Genomic DNA, 6,101 nt, shown 5'->3' on the forward strand with positions numbered 1-6,101 from the left:
AACATTTATCTTAATATTTTTAGTGTTTTGATATAATATATTTTTTAAAAGAAATGATATAAAAATTTTAATATGGGCGAGCCGGATCCTAGTTTTAGCATTTTTATCCTAGCCGGACTTGGACAAAATTTTAGGTCCATTTTTTTGAAACGGACCAAACTCAGGTCTATCAAACAAACCGAACTTTTTATCAAGACCCAACCCGTATCCGACCCCACCCATGAACAATTCTACTTATACTGAACCAAAATTCTCACAATAAATGTATACGTTTATATTATTAAACATTTTAAAAATAAGAATAAATAATATGATGTATACATTTATGTAATGGCCTAAATTCAAGGTTATCGAAACAGTGGTTTCGTAACCACAAATTCGATTTAAAGATAAATTTATTTTAATATTTTTGTATGAATATTGATATGATAGGAAAATCGTATGAAAATATAGATAGAAGAATTTTACCGATTTAGTGGTTAGTTAGAAAAAGAAATTATTGAAGAAATTAGGTAAAAACAAGGTATCGAGACCTCGATCTCGTAAAAACGAGTCGGAAATATTTTTATAAATATTTATGAAGTGTTAGTAATATGGTATTAAAATTTTGTTAGAAAATTTTAATGTTTGGGTAGTCAATTAAGTGAAAAGGACTAAATTGAAAATTGTGTAAGAGTTACTAGAAGGATGAAATAGCTCAATTGTTAAATGAGGAGGGACATAAATTTCAAATAAGCCCAAAAGAAGATATTTTGGCGGCATAAGTTAAGAAAAATCAGGAGAATTGGTGAAATAAGGGTAAAATGGGAAAATAACAAATTTTACTAACATAAAAATAAGACCAAATTGGAATATCTAGAATTCTCTTTATTTTTCTGCATTCTCATCAGCCAAAAACGTCCTAAGGGTTTATTCAAGCTGGTTTTTCATAATTTTTGCACCAAGTGAGTTAATCTTTGCCTTTTTCTTGTAATTTTTGTGTTTCTAAGACTTCTACAACTAGGTCCTATTACTAAATTCATTAGTTTTTGATTTTATGAATGAAATTGAAAGTTGCTATGAATATGTGCTGGAAGTTTATGATGAAATAGCATGAAATTGAAGCTTTAATTTGTTTATGAGATGATTTTATTAGGTAATTTCAATAGAAATTGATTTGTAGGACCTAATTGTGAAAATGTTTGGAATTAAAGTCTAGTGCTAAAATTCTGATTTCCAAAGGTTATAAAGTAGTTTAAAGTGATGGGATAAAGTGTTAATTGAGAAAAATCAGCTCAATTGAGAGGTTAATTGAGCAGGGATGAAATTATCATTTATTGAAAGCTTAGGGAAAAATGGTAATTAACATCATGCACTAAAACAGTTTTGGACAGCAGCAGTAGTCTAATTTTGAAAAATCACCAAAAATTGTAGAGATCGAATTAGAGGATGAATAAAATATTAAATTAAAGCTTATTGAGTCTAGTTTCTTATAAAAGAAATGATGTAAGCAATGGAATTGTAAATCATGAGATATAATAGATTTTGTGAGACAAGATTAGAATGAATTCGGGTTCCCCTGTTCTAACTTTGGAAAATCATCAAAAATTGGAAAAAAATAATTAGGGGCTTAAATTTATATATTTAAAATACTTAATGAGTCTATTTTCAAAATAAACAAGCGAGAACATCATCCAAATTCTGTACAATAAGATAATTAATTTTTAGTGAAGAGGGGTCGGAACTGTCGAACAGTGAAACATGAGAAACTTTAAAGAATAAACTGTACTTATTGGATAAACCAAAAATTCTGAAAATTTTATGGTAAGAAGATATGTGAGTCTAGTTTTGGAGAAAATTAGCGGATCTTAATTTGGAGTTCCGTAGCTCAAGATATAAATAATTTAGTAACTATGACACAATGAGACAACTTTGAATGCACTATAAATAATAATGGAATTATAGAGAATGTTACATATGAACATGAAATGTATTAGATTAATGATTAAATTTATTTATTTAGATCCATAAAATTCAAATACGAAGCTAGATCGAGGAAAAGAAAAAGTTCGGGATTAGTAGATTTTTGTTTACGAACAAGTATCGAGGTAAGTTCGTGTAACTTGAATTATATTCTTAAATGCTTGAAATATATTTTTCTTGATGTGAATATGATTTGGATGTTTATTGTATGATAATTGATGAAGTATTGATATTCTTGATGAAAAGAGAAAATAAATCCAAGTTGAATGAAAGGAAAATTCGATGGATCTCTGAAAAGGAATTGACGGTAAAAAGGATCTAGCACGGACGGGTGATCCTATCCTGATATAGCCCTCCCAAAGAATATGTGGAAAATGGATTTAGCCCGGACGGGTAATCCGAATTAGGGTCTGAATTTAGCCTGAACTGGTAACTCAAATCCAAGCTTATTAGAGTAATTGTCATTGCAGGGGATTTAGCCTGAACTGGTAATCCTGACAATACTCTATGAGTTTATATTACAGGGGATTTAGCCTGGACAGGTAATCCCGCTGTAAGGATGAGGTTCGCGAGAGTGTGCTCTCTGAAATAGAAATATGCGCACATGAATATGAATTGACGGACCCGGATTTGTACACTAAAGTGTACCCCTGAAAATCCATCGAAATTCTGAGAAGTTCAATGGGATAAATATGAAAAAATAACAAGGGAATGAAAATCATGGTATTGATGAGCTCATCAATTGTGATATATATATTATTAATACATGGAATTATTGAACTAACTTAAATGTTGAGTTTGTGCATGTTAGGAGAATAATGTATTGAATGGATGTATGAATGTTTATTTCATTGTATTGAAAATATTAGGTAAGTATAATTCTTGTTACATGAGCTTATTAAGCACAAAGTGCTTACCCTGTTTCCTTTTCCCTTGTTTTGTAGTGTTAAGAGCTCGGGGGTTGGATTTGGTCAGAGACGCATCACACTATCAACCTCAAGATCTCGGTATATAAAGAAACTTTATTTTGAAAATCAATGACATGTATAAGCTAGTAAAGTAAATGTTAATGTGAAATGAATGTATGGTTAGCCATTGGTATGGCTACCAAATTTTGGTTTTGGTATGTGATGAGGTTATCTTATGAATACGTTAAATCTATCTTGAAAATATGTTGAAATGGATTGGTTGTGTTGGATTGGTATGTGATGAGGTTATCTTATGAATACGTTAAATCTATCTTGAAAATATGTTGAAATGGATTGGTTGTGTTGGATTGGTCTCGGTTTAAAATTGCAGGGAAGATTAGATACTTATAAAGGGGTTATATTGAGTTCAAAAAAAAAACTTTGAGATTTTGCGAAAAATTTATTCGGTAAAATCTGGTAATGCCTCATACCCTATTTCGGCGACGAATACGGGTAGGGGGTATTACAATTTATATTATTCAACATTTTAGAAAAAGCTTTTTAGAAAATGTCTTTTTACAAAGTCAAGGTAAGAGTTAAAAATTCCTCCATGCCATAATTATTTTACAAAGTAAATTTTAAAAAATTATTTTCTATATATTTTAATATTTTTAATTTTAATAAATATTTTATTTATTTATCCATAAAATTTTTCATAAAATCAAATTAAAACAATTTTTATTTTACATCATCACTTTTAATTTAAAAATACTCTATAAATTTTCTTCCAAAAACATAATTCTAAAAGTTTTGTAAATTAATAATACATTAAATACTATTTTAATAATTAAATTTTTAAAAATTATTATAAAAATTAAACTTTTCTCCAAAATTTAAATTATGAATTTTATTTTTTAAATTTATAAAAAGTATTTATGGATTACTATAAAAAATTTTCTCAAGAACAAATGTTATTGATTATCATTTTAAATTAAAAATATATTTATATTAAATAAAATTAATTCGTGCATCACACAAGAAAAAAACTAGCATATATAATATTTATAACTTCAAATTAAAATTTAAGCATTGGTTATTATTAAGTCTATATAAGTTATTATAAAATATTATCTTATTATAAAATAAACTTCTTATAGGAAATAATTCATTGAAAACAAATTTAAAAAATGATTTTAGAAAATTTTATCAAATAACATAAAATATTTTATATAGAATAATCCAAACATACAAATAATTATTAGTTTTTGCAAAAAAAAAATCTATTTTTAGAAATTATTTTGAGAAAGTTGTTTTAAGTAAAATAAATAAGATGTTGTTAATTTTGTAGGCAACCAAATTTCCATTTATTATTTTGAAATTAACTGAATTACATATAGAAACAAAAGAAAGTAATTGGCAGTAGAAATATAAGCTAAAATATGTATGATTTTATGAGGGGGCAGGGCATGGTTGAAAAGATTTGGACTTGTAAAATTATAATCACTAGAAAAAAGAGGCAAAGATGCAAAAGATTAGGTCTTTGTCATGAAAATGTGTTTTGCCGAAGCTGAAAATGTGATTGGGGGGAAAACAATTGAAGCAATGGGGGAAAAGATAGTTGATAAAGATATATCATAGGATTCCATTTATTATTTATACTGTTGGAAAATAAACCCATCAAAGCTATAGCTATACATCAATCAACAGTGCCACCCAACCAATCTCTCCAAACATAGTAACATGTTAGGCTCGGTGATCACCATTTACCACTGAAATGAAATCAACATTCTCTTCCATTCATATTTGCAATTTATAATGGTATAGTATAGTACTAAATTTTATCTCATCTGATAATATTATTGAACACATGTTCAATATTTGAATTTGTAGTTTATAATTCTTTTATAAAAATATCAAAAGATAAAAATATTATCATAAAAATGTTAAAAAAAGTATATATTAAATTTCATAACTAAATTGGTGATTCGATTAAAGATGATATTAACTCAATAGAGTACTTAAATAATAGTATAAATACATATTATTTAGAAATATCCCTATAATTACAACAAAAATAATTAGTATAGTGCATACACCAAGGGATTGAGATAGTTAGATAAACATATAAATAGGACTCACGTATGAATATATCCAAACATATCTAATTATAAAGATGGTTGCGAGTCTTTAAATTATCATTGTAGCAATGGCTGGATAAGTTAAATAGAATGGGAATGGAATTGCCATATTGATAGAAGACGAAAGCCCATCACCCATTTCATGGGTTAGACATCATAAAATAGGCTCTCACTAATTTTAATGACCGCCGCCACGGCCCTCCTGCTTTCTCCTTACACTTTTGGGTCAGTCTCAGTCTCAGAGAAATTTTGTAAAAGTTATCAAAAGGAAAAAAATAATTGCCAAACTTGTGGGGGACCAAATTGATATTATATAATTTGCGATAAAATAATTAAAGAAGATTACGATAACATAGTGATGATAAGGTATGGGCCTTCCACGCCCACCACCGTACATAAAATCCAAGAAAAATATATATTGGAAATGGATTTACCATCCACGTTTTCAGCAGCCTTTTTTAAGGTCATCAGTATTGGAACATTTTAAATATTTATAGTGTTTTAATAACTATAAATGAATAGGTGTAATTAATTAAAAGATTATATTATTTGATTTTTAAAAAAAGAATTATAACTATTTAAATAATATTATTTAAATAATTATAATATTAAATGAATAATTATGTGTTTATTTTAAATACATTATTATTCGAAAGACAACTATTGATGAAAGATGTCTCTATGAAGAGACATGAAAATTTTTATGAATAGGAATGAGATTTCATTTGGAAAACACACCAACAAATTCTAATATTCTTTCTTTCTTCCTTCATTTTTTAATATTATTAGATTATTCTATAAAGTATTACTGCAGAAATCCTTTGTAGAAATTGAGTTTTTGTTATACATTGCTCAGTGCGTAGTGGACTATTCTCGTCAATGCAAAACGCAAATAGTCATTGGCTTTATTGTATCCTCGAGGTTAATTTGCTTGGAACCCATTTGCACATCGAAGATAGGTGGGGGCGAATATAACCTTAAAGGTAGTGGCTTGATACACGCCTTGGAGCCTTGTCCTATTTTTTTTTTCTGTTCAAGTCCCGTTCGTGTGTTTGAGATTTTCCTTACCGGGGATTTGAACTAACAGTTTTAA

The 6,101-nt window shown here is 27.9% G+C and overlaps 1 long non-coding RNA gene across 1 annotated transcript; it reads left to right on the forward strand.

Annotated features, from left to right (window-relative positions):
• The first annotated feature begins 874 nt into the window (after window positions 1–874).
• LOC128042293 (uncharacterized) lies at window positions 875–3,166 on the forward strand. Its single transcript, XR_008197450.1, has 3 exons — window positions 875–944; window positions 2,003–2,087; window positions 2,907–3,166. It is a non-coding gene; the product is annotated as an uncharacterized LOC128042293 (long non-coding RNA).
• Window positions 3,167–6,101: the final 2,935 nt, after the last annotated feature.

The sequence above is a fragment of the Gossypium raimondii genome, chromosome 7 (assembly GCF_025698545.1).
Source record: "Gossypium raimondii isolate GPD5lz chromosome 7, ASM2569854v1, whole genome shotgun sequence".
Lineage (NCBI taxonomy): Eukaryota > Viridiplantae > Streptophyta > Magnoliopsida > Malvales > Malvaceae > Gossypium > Gossypium raimondii.